General features: G+C 42.7%; 1 protein-coding gene across 17 annotated transcripts in view; it reads left to right on the top strand.

Moving 5' to 3' along the window:
- Nucleotides 1–1,215: 1,215 nt before the first annotated feature.
- Nucleotides 1,216–19,951, top strand: part of baz2b (bromodomain adjacent to zinc finger domain 2B) — a 157,598-nt gene continuing 138,862 nt past the window's right edge. For 11 of the 17 annotated variants that reach the window (XM_012971065.3, XM_012971074.2, XM_012971066.3 and 8 more), the window contains exon 1: nucleotides 1,217–1,477. The gene's annotated coding sequence lies outside the window, so the exon portion shown is untranslated. Of the gene's footprint in view, nucleotides 1,478–19,951 lie in introns of all 17 variants that reach the window. The other 6 variants (XM_012971060.2, XM_012971071.3, XM_012971063.3 and 3 more) reach the window with 2 other exon arrangements.

The raw sequence follows: 19,951 nt of genomic DNA on the forward strand, positions 1-19,951 counted from the left end.
TCTGTACAGGGGAGAATTACATTGCGAGCTTGTTTCTTTACAGGGGAGTATTACATTGCTGTGAGCTTGTTTCTGTACAGGGGAGAATTACATTGCTGTGAGCTTGTTTCTGTACAGGGGAGAATTACATTGCTGTGAGCTTGTTTCTGTACAGGGGAGAATTACATTGCTGTGAGCTTGTTTCTGTACAGGGGAGAATTACATTGTTGTGAGCTTGTTTCTGTACAGGGGAGAATTACATTGCTGCGAGCTTGTTTCTGTACAGGGGAGAATTACATTGCTGCGAGCTTGTTTCTGTACAGGGGAGAATTACATTGCTGCGAGCTTGTTTCTGTACAGGGGAGAATTACATTGCTGCGAGCTTGTTTCTGTACAGGGGAGAATTACATTGCTGCGAGCTTGTTTCTGTACAGGGGAGAATTACATTGCTGTGAGCTTGTTTCTGTACAGGGGAGAATTACATTGCTGTGAGCTTGTTTCTGTACAGGGGAGAATTACATTGCTGTGAGCTTGTTTCTGTACAGGGGAGAATTACATTGCTGCGAGCTTGTTTCTGTACAGGGAAGAATTACATTGCTGTGAGCTTGTTTCTGTACAGGGGAGAATTACATTGTGAGCTTGTTTCTGTACAGGGGAGAATTACATTGCTGTGAGCTTGTTTCTGTACAGGGGAGAATTACATTGCAAGCTTGTTTCTGTACAGGGGAGAATTACATTGCTGTGAGCTTGTTTCTGTACAGGGGAGAATTACATTGCTGTGAGCTTGTTTCTGTACAGGGGAGAATTACATTGCTGTGAGCTTGTTTCTGTACAGGGGAGAATTACATTGCTGTGAGCTTGTTTCTGTACAGGGGAGAATTACATTGCTGCGAGCTTGTTTCTGTACAGGGAAGAATTACATTGCTGTGAGCTTGTTTCTGTACAGGGGAGAATTACATTGTGAGCTTGTTTCTGTACAGGGGAGAATTACATTGCTGTGAGCTTGTTTCTGTACAGGGGAGAATTACATTGCAAGCTTGTTTCTGTACAGGGGAGAATTACATTGCTGTGAGCTTGTTTCTGTACAGGGGAGAATTACATTGCTGTGAGCTTGTTTCTGTACAGGGGAGAATTACATTGCTGTGAGCTTGTTTCTGTACAGGGGAGAATTACATTGCTGTGAGCTTGTTTCTGTACAGGGGAGAATTACATTGCGAGCTTGTTGGCTGACGTCACTTCGGGTTCCTGGAGCTTTTGCCTTGAAGTGAAGCTGAATAATAAACCTTGGGAAGAATCTCCTTCAATCTGCTGCACAGACACAGACACACAGTGAGGAGCTCAGTTCCACCCTCTGCCTTTATGTCCCTTCCCAGCGCTCCTGGGGAAGGAGGATCGGGCATAGGCAGCAGATTCCCCTTCCATCACTTTCCCCACAAAGTACCCCCACCCCCGGCTGGAGAGGAAGAGCCAGGGACCCCCGATCCCTGCAGGAGTGAAGGTGAGTGCTGGCAGGGGGTTGTTTATCAGCAGCCTCCGTGGGGGAGTATTAGAAGGCTGGGAGAGTGTTCCCCCATCTTGGGGGAGGAGGGGATGAAGTTGGTATAAAGGTGCTGTCGCTTTCGGACGAGTGTGGGACCCTCGGAACTATCGGGGCTCCTTGTGTGTAGGGGGTTTCTGCGCAGGATCTCAGGGCCCCCTCCCCCGTCCGCCCCGGGAATGGGAAGATCCCAAACCTGAGCTACCGGTACCGACAGCTCTGAGGTCCCAATCGGCGGCTGTTTAGCTGGAGGGCTGCCGGGCTACCGGCTCTTGGGCTGGAGGGCTACCGGCTCTTGGGCTGGAGGGCTGCCGGCTCTTGGGCTGGAGGGCTGCCGGCTCTTGGGCTGGAGGGCTGCCGGCTCTTGGGCTGGAGGGCTGCCGGCTCTTGGGCTGGAGGGCTGCCGGGCTACCGGCTCTTGGGCTGGAGGGCTGCCGGCTCTTGGGCAAAGTTTACCGCCCCAGGGAGCAGTTTCTTCTTTCTCTTCTGTTGTTGTAGTGTTTGTCTCTTCCCCCTCACTTCTTCCTCATCTTGCCCCTCTCTTTGCCTCCTATACCCCTGCTCTTCCTCATCTTGCCCCTCTCTTTGCCTCCTATACCCCTGCTCTTCCTCATCTTGCCCCTCTCTTTGCCTCCTATACCCCTGCTCTTCTTCCTCATCTTGCCCCTCTCTTTGCCTCCTATACCCCTGCTCTTCCTCATCTTGCCCCTCTCTTTGCCTCCTATACCCCTGCTCTTCTTCCTCATCTTGCCCCTCTCTTTGCCTCCTATACCCCTGCTCTTCCTCATCTTGCCCCTCTCTTTGCCTCCTATACCCCTGCTCTTCTTCCTCATCTTGCCCCTCTCTTTGCCTCCTATACCCCTACTCTTCTTCCTCATCTTGCCCCTCTGTTTGCCTCCTATACCCCTGCTCTTCCTCATCTTGCCCCTCTCTTTGCCTCCTATACCCCTGCTCTTCCTCATCTTGCCCCTCTCTTTGCCTCCTATACCCCTACTCTTCTTCCTCATCTTGCCCCTCTCTTTGCCTCCTATACCCCTACTCTTCTTCCTCATCTTGCCCCTCTGTTTGCCTCCTATACCCCTGCTCTTCCTCATCTTGCCCCTCTCTTTGCCTCCTATACCCCTGCTCTTCCTCATCTTGCCCCTCTCTTTGCCTCCTATACCCCTACTCTTCTTCCTCATCTTGCCCCTCTCTTTGCCTCCTATACCCCTGCTCTTCTTCCTCATCTTGCCCCTCTGTTTGCCTCCTATACCCCTGCTCTTCCTCATCTTGCCCCTCTCTTTGCCTCCTATACCCCTGCTCTTCTTCCTCATCTTGCCCCTCTGTTTGCCTCCTATACCCCTACTCTTCTTCCTCATCTTGCCCCTCTGTTTGCCTCCTATACCCCTGCTCTTCCTCATCTTGCCCCTCTCTTTGCCTCCTATACCCCTGCTCTTCTTCCTCATCTTGCCCCTCTGTTTGCATGTTACACCCGTATTTTCCCTTATATTGTCCCTGTGTCTCTTTACTGTATCCCTGGCTTTCTTTTCCTGCTGTTCTCCCTGTTTGCCTCTTTTACAATTCCCAGCCCTTCATCCTCCAACTGCCCCACTGCCTCCTTAGTACCCACCTTGCCCCCTACATCCTTTTTGCCCCTCTGCCTTCCTGCTGTATTCATGCCTTTCTTGCTATTTCTGCCCCTCGCCTCCTTCCTGCCCATTTGCCCTTTTGCTCCTGTCCCTCCTGCCCTTATTTCCCCCTCTGCCTCCCTGTTGCCATTCACCCCTTCCTGCTGCCCCTGCCCATTCATTACATGTCTCTGTATATTCTCTCCATTTCGCTTTAGCTATTTGCACTGCAGCAGCAGCTTCTCTCCCTGATGTTTCATGGTGTCCATGGCATTAAGCAACGCACCTGTCCCCATAATAACCCCTCCTTAATTAACTCTTGCCTGCCCCTCCCAGAGGTGACTGTGTGAGACTGGTAAAAGGCACTTCAGTTCCCAAACACCCCCCCCCCCCCCCCCGCCAAACACATGTAGCAGCCCTTTAACCCTCCATTACCCAGGTGTCCCCACTCTCCGGCATGTTCGGTTTCAGTTTTCATTCCCACCATTTCCCTTACCTGGAATAACAACCCCCACCCCAGCTGCTTGATATTTAGTATCCTATTTAACCCCTGTGTGGCTTCTTGGTACCAGCAGTTAACTCCTTTTGCCCTATCACTCATATGTTTATTGAGCTTTTCTGTAGCTCCAACACACTTATAGAATCCTCTATAATATCCACAGAGTGTGTTCCAGGTTCCCAGTGAGTGTTACTATGAGCCATGAACGCGCTTTGCAGCCATTACTCTGTTTAATTCTTGGCAACATCTGCTGGTAACCTTAAACTGTCACCTCCTCCGCACCCCCCTCAGTGTAAAGGGCCCATTCACAGGCTGCTGGCAGCGGCTGGCCCAGGGTTAAGAGGGAGTTAGCTACACATAACTCCACCTAGTATATATGTGTGTGTTTTTTTTAATCAGTAAACCAGCAGCCAGAAGTATTTTAGGGGTTAAGCGAGGTAACTGCCTATCAGGTATAAAGCAGGGGTGCTACCCTCCCAAACCAAACAGGTACATGAGGGTGTCATGCAAATGGGAGTCAGGGAGAAGATCAGAGGTGAAAGAGGTTCTTGCCAAGAGAATATCTTATCTTTAGCTGGGTCCCGGCTCTTCCCTCCTCTTGTGCTCCACTCAGCCTTTTGTGCTGCTCCCTTGCAGAGAGCGGCAGCTGCACACTGGCCGAGTTGTTGAAATTTATCCCTTTGTTTATATAACAATATCCTCCATTTTTTCCCTCCTCCTTTTCCCTTGCCCTCTAAACAACAAGCTTCTCGCCATCTTGAGTCATTTGATTCCCAAGGCTTCCTTCTTTCTCTTCCCAGGTCCTTGGCAGGCAGAAAAATAGAAAATCTTTCATGTCTTGGCTGCCTTTATTTCTACAGACTGAAAGTTTTTTGGGGGGGAGGAGTTGGGGGGGTGCTGCCGCAGCCTGCGAGCTTGCATTAAGTTTCTGCAAGATTTTTACCTGTGTTTGCCTTCTTGTCCTGTGTTATTGTTAGAATTTAGTTGTTTTATTTTCCAAAATGTTTTCATTTTGCTAGTGGAAAACTTATTTCTTCTCATAATTCTTCACAACCATAGCTGTGTGGGGGTGCCAACAGAGGAGCTATCCTGCGTCCCTGCACAGGTGGGCATTGGAAAAGGTTGATTTTTATATACTGGGGGAGTCCAATTAAAGGCATAAGGGTCATTCACTATTGGCAAAGTAGAATGCAAAGAGCAGAAACCGGCACAGTGCACACATTTTTTGCACTTTACACATTGCCTTCTTGTATAAAGAATTGCTGCAGATCTCAGAGCCCTGAGAGACCGGCAGCTACCCCAATGAATACAGCACTGTTTGTTTTATTAGGGGCAGAAGGTATGTAGGCATCCTTCCTCCCACCTCCTACCCACCCCCTAACTGGCACGTCATACATTCAATTTAGTGAGTGGCAGATGACACAAGGCACAACAGGGCACTGTCCTTACCATCTGCCATAAGGACACAGCTGGCCTGCACCCACTGATGCTGTGGCCCGCACCTTACACCAAGATCTGCTTGACCAACTATTAAAGGGTGCACTTCAGTGCCCGTTAGGGTCTTGCACTTTTTCTTCCAATCTGTGCCCATATTATCTACATAGTATCCATGGGATTATTCCATGTATAATAGCCCTGAACACATGGCAACATAAAAGTGATTGAAATTTCATGTAAAATATCTCCCAGAGCATCTTTCAGTATAAATGTAGTGCCAATGACATGTTTAATACTCCTGAGCACTTGCCATGTTAAATATAACACATGGCAGAATATATACATTGGCATGTCCTTGTATAATACCCTCTGTGTATTACAGGATTTTATGTATAATGACCCTAGAACACATGGCGGTATAAATTCAGCGCCAATTTGATGTATGATAACCCCAGAAAAAATGACAGGATAAATGCAGGGCCCATTAAATATATAATAATTACAGAACACATAGCAGGATATATAAAGTGTCAATTCCATGTGTAATGCCTACTAAATTCATTGGCATTGATTTAGGGAGGCTTAGCATCCAGCTATGCAAGTGGGTTCCTGCAGGGAGAGTGGAATGACAGGTCTAGCAGGGCAAGATGGCAGTAGTAGGGAAAGGTGGTGGCCCTAATGATTTATGTTAGTGTTCTATAAGGTGTGACTTTCTAGGGTGCTGGGAGTTACACTTTAACAAAAGCTGTAGGTCTGTAAGTTGGACCACCTTACACTGAATAAAAATGAAGTCTGTCTTGGGTTGCTACCTTTATTTTCTTGTAATACCGGCCTTTGGGTCAGGTGAGTGGGCAGGGGCGTAACATGGGGCAGGGCAATGGACGGAGAGACCGCAGAATGGGTGGGAAATGAGTGGGTGTTTGTACTTATAAGGAGTTATCATTTAGCGGATAGGGTCAGGGAAGGGAGTGATTTGTAGGGTGTTGCAAATTTTGTATTTCCGGACCTAGAGGAGACAAAATTTTAATCTAATAATCAAAGTTTCAGCTCTTTAAGTTACCAGGAGCAGCTTTTTTCCCCAGTCCTGGGTGACCGTAATAAGTTTTTTTTGCTTTGTCCCTCGTTTGCCACATTTAATTCTATTCCCCCGTTTCAGTTGGTCTCCCATAAGCGTCTCCATCTTAACTTTCCCTTTTATATAATGCATGGGGAGCACTTCCGGATGCACATGAGGTCACACCAGTTCTTTACAGGGTTAAATCCATGCTCAGCGGTGGCATTAGGGTATTAGCAATGTCCTATAGGGAAGGTTCCTTATAAAAACACACTGTTACCTCCGGCTACACCAGACTCGTCAGCCCTTGCAAGGAGAAGAACAATAAAGGGCCCTGTTCTTTAAACTGTTTTCTAAACAATAGATTCTTCTTGTCTCACAGAAAGTTCCACCTGTCATGTGATAATCCATGAAACCCTATACAGCCCTTAAAAACTCTTTTGTAGGAACCAGGAAAGGCATTGTCATAGGAAATTGCAAATTTAAGAGTACATATGGTGCTTTAAAATGTTTGGTTGCCCAAGTGGTGGGAGGGGGACCCTACGATCAAATTCACACCCCATTCAAAGTGAATTGGAATTCAGTATAGATATTTTACAAATTGCACCTGAGTGTTTTTTCCAGATAATTCTCTGCTAAGTATAAGATCAGATATTCCACCACCTGGGCCCCCCTTGAATACGAATACAGAGAGAGTATTTTGTTGCTCAAATATTTGGGAGTGCACAACCGCTGCCAATTATGTGAAAATTTAGAGACGTGAAAATGTTTAAATATTGGAGCATCACGCGGAACAGATGGTTCTGAATTATACATGCAAGGAAATTCACCGGCCCTGCCACTGGCAGCCGACAAGGAAGCCGGAGATTATTAGATATGGAAAATGGCATTTTGTACAGATAGATTTTCTGGCTTTTTACTGGACTGAAGCATTTGTGTAGCACTGGATTCAGAAACGCTTTAGGGTAGGTGCCTTTGGGGAGAGAAAATGAAAGAAAAAGAATATAAATTGGGAAACGGTGATATTTCAGTATGTACATCAGGTGTGTCCAGTCTGCAGCACTTGTTTAGCCGTTGTTGTCAGTGGGTTCTGGAAACTGTAATTCAACAACAAATAGGTTGTACATTTCAGGTATAAAATACAGGGAATTACTCTCACTAGCCTTTGCTTATTAAAAGGGTATTTGTACTGTTTGCTCTAAAACAATTACCGGTAGGTATGAGTACATGGTTTCTAATACACACCCCCTTCTCTGTAAATCTGCTCAATACATGACTTGAAGTTGCCATACTGCTACCCAGTAAACCTCAGTAGAGGAGCACAGTTGGTATTTGGCCACTAGAGTGGCACTAGAGTTGTCACCTGGCTGGTATTTGACAGGCCTTGCTGGCAAATCACCAGCTAAGGGCCGTGGCAGTATTACAAATTTACCGACACTTTACATGCTGAAAAATCTGTTGTGGCAGCTTACCTTACTTACCCCATGGCGCTACGGCAACTATGCCTCTCCACTCTTCCCGATCTAACACACTCCAACACCAGTTATGTACCCCATTGTTCTCAAATAATCTTCCACATCATTCAGCCATTGCTTTGTTTGGCGTCCCATGAAGATATTTTTAGAAAGTTAGTGCTTTTGCTGCTTCATGTCCTTCCAGTTGGTGAAAAGAAGGATAAGGAAGAAAGGAAAGTTCTATAAAGGTTTCAGAAACAGTGCCAGACTGGGCCTTTTAGGGTGAAGACACACACAGCTACTTAGTAGCAGCTACTTCTCACGGGTACTAAACTCCAGGAAATACCCTGCCATAGACAATACTGAGAATTGCCTCTGCTAAAACATACAGAGACAATTATCAGTAAAATCAGCATTTTAGTAGCCGTGACAAGTAGCTGCTACTAGTAGCTCTGTGTGTGTCTTCACCCTTAGGGCTGCCTAGAAAAACTTACATCCAAGGCAGGTCCGAATTGGCAATCTATAGGTTCTGGCAAATGCCAGAGGGGCTGCTGTAAGATTCCACAGTCATTTAGTGGGCTTGTGGAGGTCTGTTTGGGCCTCCGTACACTTGAAATGCCAGGGCCTATTTTGAATCCAGAGCTAATCAGGGCCCATGCCTACAACAATTAAGTGTATAAATAACATCACCTGTACAAAGACAGTTCCCTCTCCAGTCATTCAATCCTCTCTCATACCCAACATTCTTCTCTTGTTGTATGAAACAATGGGATTTATACATAAGGAAAACCCCCCAGCAACTAAAGGTTCCATGATTCATTCAGCAGAGGAATGTTACTGAGAGCCCTTTTCAGAATGGATTTGCAAGAGGGCTGACCTTTTTTTAAACAGCAAGTCCTTGCAGAGTTCTAGAAGATCATTGAAGACATTCTGTGCAACCAATCAGTTCTGATGTTTGTTATTGGGTTTCCTGATATTTGTGGCTTTTCCAAATGCTCCAAAACCGGAAGCGACCCGGGGCCCAAACAACTGGATTATCCCATTTGAGGCAGTGTATAGGTGGCCAAATTGGTCAAAAACAGCATTTTTTTTGCCAGAATTCCAGCTTGATTGCTGTTGCAAGGGGGTGATGCGCTTTTCGCATTTGTGCTGTATCTGACACAGTTGCATCCAAAATTAATGCAACTGTGCCATCATCAGAATGCAATCGCATGGAAGTCCTTCTGGTTTAATTTCAGGTGTTTGGTGTGTGAGTGACGCCCGATTCTTTATATGCACGCGTGCTGCACCAATTGACGCTGTGCACAAAGAGATCCAGAGCTACTGCCTGGTGAGGAGGTGACAGTAGTTACAGGGTTCCCCTGCATCAATAGGCACAGCAGCATTCACAACTAGATGGAAATGCAAAGAGCGCTTTTGGACGCAAGTACCTTAATGAAAGTGGTTTTACATGCAACTGTCTGCCGGGAAATTTGCGGGACTGCAACTGAACTGCACGTAAATGAGCCCTAATAAGTAGTATTCCTGAATGGTGTTTTGCCCACTATAGTGCTTCTATGTAGGAAGGATTCTATTGATGACCTGATTTTCTTGTGTTGACAAATGTTAATGACACTCGCTGGTAACAATAAGTGAAACAGAAAGGTTAAAAAAAATCCTTATTTTAAATTCCTCAAATCAACCGTTCCTTTGTGCCAATAAAAGATCTCTTTTACAAACTTTTCCAAATTGGAACCAGCACTATTTTTCATAGGTATGTATATATATACAGTGGTGTGAAAAACTATTTGCCCCCTTCCTGATTTCTTATTCTTTTACATGTTTGTCACACTTAAATGTTTCTGCTCATCAAAAACCGTTAACTATTAGTCAAAGATAACATAATTGAACACAAAATGCAGTTTTTAAATGAAGGTTTACGTTATTAAGGGAGAAAAAAAACTCCAAATCTACATGGCCCTGTGTGAAAAAGTGATTGCCCCCCTTGTTAAAAAATAACTTAACTGTGGTTTATCAATTTCAATTTTCAATTTCAATATCAATTTCTGTAGTCACCCCCAGGCCTGATTACTGCCACACCTGTTTCAATCAAGAAATCACTTAAATAGGAGCTACCTGACACAGAGAAGTAGACCAAAAGCACCTCAAAAGCTAGACATCATGCCAAGATCCAAAGAAATTCAGGAACAAATGAGAACAAAAGTAATTGAGATCTATCAGTCTGGTAAAGGTTATAAAGCCATTTCTAAAGCTTTGGGACTCCAGCGAACCACAGTGAGAGCCATTATCCACAAATGGCAAAAACATGGAACAGTGGTGAACCTTCCCAGGAGTGGCCGGCCGACCAAAATTACCCCAAGAGCGCAGAGACAACTCATCCGAGAGGCCACAAAAGACCCCAGGAAAACATCTAAAGAACTGCAGGCCTCACTTGCCTCAATTAAGGTCAGTGTTCTCGACTCCACCATTAGAAAGAGACTGGGCAAAAACGGCCTGCATGGCAGATTTCCAAGGCGCAAACCACTTTTAAGCAAAAAGAACATTATGGCTCGTCTCAATTTTGCTAAAAAACATCTCAATGATTGCCAAGACTTTTGGGAAAATACCTTGTGGACCGACGAGACAAAAGTTTAACTTTTTGGAAGGTGCGTGTCCCATTACATCTGGCGTAAAAGTAACACATCATTTCAGAAAAAGAACATCATACCAACAGTAAAATATGGTGGTGGTAGTGTGATGGGCTGGGGTTGTTTTGCTGCTTCAGGACCTGAAAGGCTTGCTGTGATAGATGGAACCATGAATTCTACTGTCTACCAAAAATTCCTGAAGGAGAATGTCCGGCCATCTGTTCGTCAACTCAAGCTGAAGCGATCTTGGGCGCTGCAGCAGGACAATGACCCAAAACACACCAGCAAATCCACCTCTGAATGGCTGAAGAAAAACAAAATGAAGACTTTGGAGTGGCCTAGTCAAAGTCCTAACCTGAATCCTATTGAGATGTTGTGGCATGACCTTAAAAAGGCGGTTCATGCTAGAAAACCCTCAAATAAAGCTAAATTACAACAATTCTGCAAAGATGAGTGGGCCAAAATTCCTCCAGAGCGCTGTAAAAGACTCGTTGCAAGTTATCGCAAACGCTTGATTGCAGTTATTGCTGCTAAGGGTGGCCCAACCAGTTATTAGGTTCAGGGGGCAATTACTTTTTCACACAGGGCCATGTAGGTTTGGATTTTTTTTCTCCCTAAATAATAAAAACCCTCATTTAAAAACTGCATTTTGTGTTTACTTGTGTTATCTTTGACTAATAGTTAAATGTGTTTGATGATCAGAAACATTTTGTGTGACAAACATACAAAAGAATAAGAAATCAGGAAGGGGGCAAATAGTTTTTCACACCACTGTATATATATATATATATATATATATATATATAAATTTTTTTTTTTTGTTTCCTTGAGAAAGGTCACAGTCAGTGACCGAAACCAAAACGTCGGGTTTTTGAACCAATAAACACACGTTTGAACTGAAAAGCCCTGCAGAGTGCTGTACTTTATAAAATAAATATAGAATAGCATGCCTGATCCCATACTTGTCCAAATAATGCAGGCATTAGCATTTTGTTTTAGCATTACTGTCTATCTATTCAGTAGCCCCATGAGGGTAGAAAAGAAGAATGTTTGTGATTGGATGCACAGCTTAGTAGGTTATTGTCTTTAAGGTGATTCTTCACTGAGGTACAAGAAGCTCATTTCTGTTCTATATTGGCTGTAAAATCAGGGTATAAAGATATTTGTGTCACCCACGCTGTTGGCCTGTACAGGGCAAAGTGATAGCCCTGATAATTAACCAGTTTAACCAGAAATGGGTTTGATATCGGCACAGGCCTGAAGTGAACTTTAAAATAGGCCCTGGCATTTCCAGTACACAGAGGCCCAAACAGCCCCCTCACCAGCCCACTAAATAGCGACTGTCTATGGCATCTTACAGCAGCCCCTCTGGCATTAGCCGGAATCCACAGATTGCCTGTCCAGGCTTGGTGGGATACTTGGTGGTTGGACCTAGCTGGAACTCAGTTGTCCTGCTTCCCTGTCAATAGTGAATTCACCTACATTTAATTACAGACAGTAAAAAAAAACCTAGGTATTCTTGTCCTGAGCTCCATTCAGGAGATCCACCTTGATATTGTTGCCATCTGGCTATTACCTAGGTTTTCTATATATTCAGTGTTGAAGTTGAGAGTGTTGTTCCTGTATTTTCTCATGAAGAATGTAGGTTCCAGGATTTGGTTCGGGATTCGTCCAAGACTTGGCCTTTTTCAGCAGGATTCCAATTTGGCCAAATCCATGCCTCTGGCCGAACCGAATCGGAATCCTTAAAATCATGTGACTTTTTGTTACATAATCATTGAAGTTGAACATTTTTCATGCGCGCAGTTGTCTTTAGCAAATTATACTAATTTGCGGAAAATTAGGATTCAGATTTGGTTCCGTATTTTTTGCAAACGAATTCGGGGTTCGGCTGGGTCCTAAAATAGTGGATTGGGTGCATCCCTATGTTATACAGGTTTCTGCTGCTGAAATGTACTCACATATATTTAGTATGCCTTGTCTGATCGCTGATATTTTCTTCTTGACCTTCATCCATCAGTGTGAGAAGTAAACATAGCAGCAATGATGGTTAACATTCTGCAGTTGTAATCAGGAGCTGCTGCAGTAGAAAATAAAATGTCCCCTGTAGAGAAGGATCATGCAAAGCCTCTGGAGAAGTTGCATCACCATCATACCTCCCAAGCAAAAAGCAGGACAGTCCTGATTCTGAGCACACATCCCACTGTGTTTGCTTGGCTCCCCTTTAGTTCCTCCCAGGCAGCTTTCTGCTTCCTGTATCTTAAGAGAAAAATCTAAGATGGCCATGAGTTCCATTGTGGAATTCTTTTTAACGCTTTTAATCTATTCATTTCTGCATTGATTTCGTAATTATACTGGCACATCTGGGGTTGTTGATTATCCATTTTATTTAGTGATTATACTGGCATGTTTGGGGTTAATATGCCCTTTATCCATTTTATTTAGTGATTATACTGGCATGGCTAGGGAGTGTAAAATGGGCATAATTGTAAAGTGGGTGTGGTCAAATAGATAATTTTGTCAGATGGGCATAGCAAGTGAATGCCAGCCACAATTAGATGCCACCCTGCGAATTGGGAACACTTTAAGCCCCCTGTTCTCATGCTGATCTGGCTGACTACTACTGAGAATAAAAAAAATGTAACATGGGAGCCTGCCTTTAGCCTGCATCCTCCCAATCCCACAATTCCCTGCACACACAACGTGGAAAGGAAAGGAACATCACAGTGCAATGTATTGTGGGTTATGTACTTCCTGCATGCTGTCTGTAAGCTGTGGAGAAGTTGTAACATCAATGTCTTAGTCCCTTCTCCCCTGCCAGGATTTCAAATAATGCAGAAAGAGAATAATGTTTTGCTGGTGGATTTCAGCATATAAAAATTGTATTCATTTATAATTTTTGACAGACTATAGTGATATGTATAATAGGGGTTTCTGTGTTGTGTGGGGCTCTTTAACAAATTTTGGTTCAGAAGCCGAAGTATTCTGATTGGAAAGATTGAGATCAGCAAGTCTGCAGAAGTGGGTTGAGAAAAGCTTTTCTTTCCCTTCCCGCAGGTGCCATATATACATTTTTATTTTTTTAAAATATTACCGCCTCTCTCCCCCTGTACATAAACACATAAAGACTGTGCTTTGCTACAATTATAGGAAATTCCTCTTGGTTTTGCAAGGCTATAATATATATAACTGAATTTACCAACTGAATACAAACAGGTTATGTAACAATGACCAGGCTTGTTTGTGCAAATATTTCATTGGTTCTGCCTTGCCTCATTTCATCCTTCCCGAAGGAAGCATAAAGACAATAGGAACTGTCACATTCATATTATCGCTATATATTTTTTTATGGAACCTGCATTTTTGGAAGTGGGATATTATTGTGCTATTGTTGATGTCTTTCTAATTAATAGCCTTGTCAGCTAATTCTGGAAAACACATGCTAATTTTTTCCTAGAATTCTGCTTCGGTTAGTTTGGGGGTTTGGCTTTAGCGTTGCCCAACTCGTTAGGATTGCCTATAATATTTTATATAACTCTGCATTTAGCCAGACCATATATAGTTTGATTGCGTGTGATAAAACTGCTCAGACGAGCCACAGGCTTTTCGCTTGCCCTTTGTTGGCCTTGATATGCCAGTGGGATTAACTGAACAGCCATTAATGTTGAAAATAGACATCATGGGCATTTTCACATCATAGAAATTAAAAGCCCACTGTCACTGTTTCTATATTAGTATAACATTCTGTAAGTCAGTATTTATTCAAGATATCATAGATGAGACAATGTAAGTACTGGTACATTGGATATCTACAGTTATGAATTCCTGTCTTCTGTAGGGTTGCCACCTTTTTCCGGTACTAATACCGGCTTTCATGTTGGGGATGGGGTGTGGCATCATTTGGGGTTGGGAAAATTGGCAGGTTGGGTGGGAGAAAGGTGGATGGGGCTGGTAAGTGGGCAGGGAAATGGGCGGACTGGGCAAGGTTATAGGCAGAGTAGAGGTGGGCCCATAAGTATTAAGGGTGATCAGCAGCGAAGGGATGGATTTATTACAAATTTACTTTCAAGTACATTGCCAGACTAGTGCTGGCCCTAACTGGTGTTATACCGGCTAGGCCGGGCAAATAATGGCCAGGTGGCAAACCTAGTTTTCTGTTGCAGGAGAACCTATCTCTTATCTCTTCCTAGTATCAGGGTTTCCTTTACACATTTCATTGTTCATCTGTGCCAGGGACTAAAATGTTTGTAGATAAATCGGAATAACAGCTACAGGTATAGGACCCATTATCCAGAATGCTCGGGACCAAGGGTATTCCGGATAAGGGGTCTTTCCTTAATTTGGAACTCCATACCTTAAGTCTACTAATAAATCAATAAAACATTAATTAAACCCAATAGGATTGTTTTGCATCCAATAAGGATTATTTATATCTTAGTTGGGATGAATTACAAGGTACTGTTTTATTTCTACAGAGAAAAAGGAAATCAGTTTTAAATTCTAAATTATTTGATTAAAATGGAGTCTATGGGAGACAGGCTTTCCGTATTTCAGAGCTTTCTGGATAATGGGTTTCCGGATAAGGGGTCCCATACCTGTATAAGGTTATTTTGCACTGGGATTATGTGTTGGGACAGTGATGTAACTAAAACTTCCTGGGCCCCAAAGCAAAATCATTTTAGGTCCCATTAAACTTTGGCAATGGAGGTGGCCATACATGGGTCAATCTCTCCATCTGAGCAGCCCTTAAAGTGGCTCTGGCTCTGTGCTTTAAAGCAGACATGGTTTATAGCTTAATCGTAGCCCTCACCAATGTTTGTGGACTACAGTTCCCGGCTTGTTATTAAAGGTTAATTCATAGTGGGAGCTGTAGACAGAAGGCCAGGTGGGGATTCTTAAATCAACATTGTTCAATGAAATATTGCCCCAGCTCTTAAGGGTCAGAGGAAAAATGAGTTCTAGAGGAAATGAGAAGCCTCATGCATCTGTAATTATTTTGGACAGTTCTAGGGCACAGTGGGGTAGAGTTATGAACCATTTACTTCCCCTTTAAATATAAGCATGCACTTTTTGCTAATGTGTAAAATGTCACCCAAATTTTGCTGGATTACAAATCCCATATACCAACCTATCAGTAATTAACTGGTAAAAACAGTAGTCTAACAACATCAGGTGTAAGCAGAGCAGGCATGATTCTCACTGGAGGATCCCCTTGCATTAAATAGGCCGCTGGCCCATTGGGAAGTAGATGAAGATGAACGAGAATAGAATATAAACAGTCAGTGTTGCTTTCTTGTTTGTTACAATCAACAACTGCCGCTTACAGACAACTACAAAACTGCCTTCTTTGTACCATAACGACTGGACTACACCTCCCATTGTCATTTTAATTCTGAAAGCTGTTGTCTGGCAATATTTGGGTGGATCAATACTGCTATGGAGGGTATATATCCCCTTTAATGGTGGTGGCTGCTGGTGGCTACAGACAGTAAATTTTGGAAATAGGTGTAAAGTGTACTCAAAAGTGCAAAAGTAACCCATTGCATACCTACCCATACCTACTGGACATTACCAGCTCATAATATCAGTGATTAATCTTGAAATCAGCATGGCAGCTTCTTCCTAGAATCATACTGCAAGGGATAATTTATAAACACCAGGGATAATTTATAAACACTGGGCAAATTTGCTCCTGGGCAATAACCAATGGCAACCAATCAGATGTTTGCTTTCATTGTTCTTCCTGCAACTGGCTGAAAAAGCTTATCGCAGATTGGTTGCTATGGGCTACTGCCCAGGTGCAAATTTGCCCAGTGTTTATAAATGAGCCACTTACCTGTAGATGTTTATTTGAGTCTACTGACCTGTATCCAACCACTTCAATATTGGCAGAGGACTTTTAGAAGGGTTTAGCATATGGTTGCCACCTAGCCAGTATTTTACCTACCTGGGCTGGTAAAATGAATGCTTAATACCAATGTTATTAATGGGGAACAGCAAAAATATAGGAAAGCTGATTTTTTTTCCAGAAAAGTTGGCAACCCTAATCCAGTGTCTGATAATGAAATAAGACTCATTCCATCGACGGGAGAGTTGCAGTCCCTTGCTTAAATGGCCATTAGAATGTAACAACGATGGGCACCCATTCACTAAATATATTAATATATTAACCTAACATGGTTTGGATGAAAACTGCTGATTCTTATAAATGCTGTCAGCGCATATGTCGATAGTTACTCCTCTGTGAATATGATACATTAGATGTTACTCACAAAAAGGAGAGAAAAGGATATTAAAACAGTGGGTTTCTAGCCACTTGCAAACCCCTAACAGGCCATTGTGCAACCAATTTCATTGCTGGATGGGAGCCAACAGGAATGACTGAGTAATTGACTTTTTAAGGTGAACAATATAAAAGGCACTTTTTAATTTATTGTGTGGAGTTCCAGTGTAATTAGCTACCGTAAAAACTTATGGGTTTCCATGTTTGCCTGTTGTCTGAAGGGCTAAGTATATTATCATGAATAATTGTCTGATATAGTATATATGATATAGTGTCAAACTGGGCCTCCTACAGCCCACCAGAGAACCTGAAATCCAAGTCCTACTTTCTCAACAAGTATTTGTAAACAGTGATAAGTGTTGGTGTCATATAGGTCTATGGTCGATATTAAGGGTGAAGACACACAAATCTACTAGTAGCAGCTACTTGTTATGGCTACAAAACCACACCATGCTGATCGTTTACTGATAACTGTCTCTATGTGTGTTTTAGCAGCGGCAATTCTCAGTATTGTCTATGGCAGGGTATTTTCTGGCATTTAGTAGCCGTGACGAGTAGCTGTTACTAGTAGCTAAGTGTGTCTTCACCCTTAAGAAGGGCTAATTGAAACTTTTGTGTCTTGTAGATTGTAAGCTCTTTTGGGCAGGACTCTCTTCACCTCTTGTATCGGTTATTGATTGCTTTATATGTTACTCTGTATGTCCAATGTATGTAACCCACATATTGTACAGCGATGCGGAATATGTTGGCGCTTTATCAATAAATGTTAGTAATAATAATAATAATAATATTGTGGATTTGGGCCTCTCAGGTACCCTAACTAACTCAGCCTTGTGCTTCCTCCTTTTCTCTTAAGAACATGAATGGATCATTCCATGCAAGTCCATCTTCATACTAAATCTTTACTGAATATTATTTTCTATCTAAAGGAAAATTATATGTTTATATAAACTTGTATGCATAAAAAGTGCATTTATATTATAGTGGGCTGAATGCGCTGTAACTAAACATCTCTTAACTGTAGGTCAAAAGAAAGTATATTACACACAATTACACAGCACATACAAAATTATATATAATAGTACAGGTATCGGACCCCTTATCCGGAAACCCGTTATCCAGAAAGCTCCGAATTACGGAAAGCCTGTCTCCCATAGACTCCATTTTAATCAAATAATTCAGAATTTTTAAACTGATTTCCTTTTTCTGTGTAGTAATAAAACAGAACCTTGTAATTGATCCCAACTAAGATATAAATAATCCTTATTGGATGCAAAACAATCCTATTGGGGTTAATTAATGTTTTATTGATTTTTTAGCAGACTTAAGGTACGGAGATCCAAATTACGGAAAGATCCCTTATCCGGAATACCCTTGGTCCCGAGCATTCTGGATAATGGGTCCTATACCTGTATATAAAAAAATACTTGAAAAAAATAACATAACATTCTAACCCCATAGAGAATATTGTGTAAACTCTCAATAAAATGCTGTTGAACTGATATGCAATGTTATGGGGGGGTTTTATTCTAATTGTTTTGCGCCTTTTACTGTGCGTTTGTTGTGATTCCCTGTTATCCAAGCATTTTATCTGTATTGCCTTTATATCATGAAACAGCATTCCCCCGACTCCTTGTATTTTAGTAAACAGGAAATCTAAGTATATCTCAGATATGCTCAGCATTTTAAACTATCGCCGCTTTTCATTAAATTCATGAATATTTTAAATTACGTGATCACTTAAGGTTTTCTTCAGTGAAATTGCTTGCCTAGAAGACTGCAGAGAATGACACTGAATTTATAATGGAAACCATTTGCATAGTGCTGGCTGATTTGTTCTGATTACATTTTGTTTTATTTTGAAGCCTGGATTTTAATGATCTAATCTGGAAAGTGGGCTGTTCTTTACTGGGGACGTGCAACCAAAACTGTTGTTTGCATAATGAAAGAAAATGTAAATCTAAGCATTCCAGTATACATTCATTGGATAATCTCATTGGTTCATTTGTTAATATAATTACATTTACAATCACCTTTAAAACCAATGAAACTGTGAAATGAATATATATATAGTGGCTTAAGGCCCCCATACACGGGCCGATAGAAGCTGCCGATATCGCTCCCTTGGACCGACTCGGCAGCTTATCTGCCCGTGTAGGGGCAGAAACGAGCAGGCTGGCCGACCGTTATCTGGCCTGAAATTGGCCAGATATCGATCGGCCAGGTTAAAAGATTCAGTCGGATGGGGGGCCGCATCGGCTCGTTGATGCGGTCCCCGAACCGACTGCCCCATTGCCGCCTGCATAATCCAGTCGTTTGGCCCCAGGGCCAAATGATCGGATTATTATTTTTTTTAACTTCAAGCTCCCCGATATCGCCCACCCGTAGGTGGGGATATCGGGGGAAGATCCGCTTGCTTGCCGATCTCGACAATCGAGCGGATCTTACCGTGTATGGGGACCTTTAGACATACACTTTCTTTCATGGGAGTTCCCCATTAAAACATAAAATAAATAGCATAAAATTAAAGGGCCAGATTCAAAGATGACAACCTTCTGGGACTAAAATACCAGGTTACACCATTTACACCCTTGCACTGCCCTTTACTTAACTTTAGGTCAGGGGTCCCCAACCTTTTTTACCCATGAGCAACATTTAAATATCAAAAAAGTTGGGGAGCAACACAAGCATGAAAAAAGTTCCTAGGGAGTGTCCAGAAAGGGCTGTGATTGGTTATTTGGTAGCCCAATGTGGACTAACAGTCTAGAGGCTCAGTTTGGCAGGACACGTGATTTTATGTCTCCAAAGTCAGAAATTTAAAAATGATCATTCAATGGGAGCAACATCAAAGGGGTTGGGGAGCAACGTGTTGCTCACAGGCCACTGGTTGGGGATCACTGCTATAGGTTATAAGTGTGGGTCTCTGCCAATAAATCTGGATGGGGTTATGGGTCTGCAGATTAGGAGAGATCCTTAGGTGAATATATACCCCCCTTTTTGACAGAAAAGATGCATAAACAAATATAATGGGTTTTTTTACACAGACATTTCTGATTACACAGATTAAAGGTAAACCATTATAGTCTGTCTGAGTGTTTGCTGGGACAGTTTCTCCACCCCCATTAAGCTCACGGTGTAATGAAACCCCTCCCTCAACTTGTTCCTTTGTAATCTGATGGACCCACTATGAAAAGCAGAGGGACCTTAAGTATTTATCACTTCCAAATGGAACAAGCTTAACGTGTGGAACAAGCTTAAAGGAACAGTAACACCAAAAAATGAAAGTGTATAAAAATAATTAATATATTATATACTATTGCCCTGCACTGGTAAAAGTTGTGTGTGTGCTTCTTAAACACTACTACAGTTTATATAAATACCCTGCTGTGTAGCCATGGGGGCAGCCATTTAAATTGAAAAAAGGAGAAAAGGCACAGGTTACTAAGCAGATAACAGATAAGTAGCATAGATTCC

This window comes from Xenopus tropicalis, chromosome 9, assembly GCF_000004195.4.
Source record: "Xenopus tropicalis strain Nigerian chromosome 9, UCB_Xtro_10.0, whole genome shotgun sequence".
NCBI lineage: Eukaryota > Metazoa > Chordata > Amphibia > Anura > Pipidae > Xenopus > Xenopus tropicalis.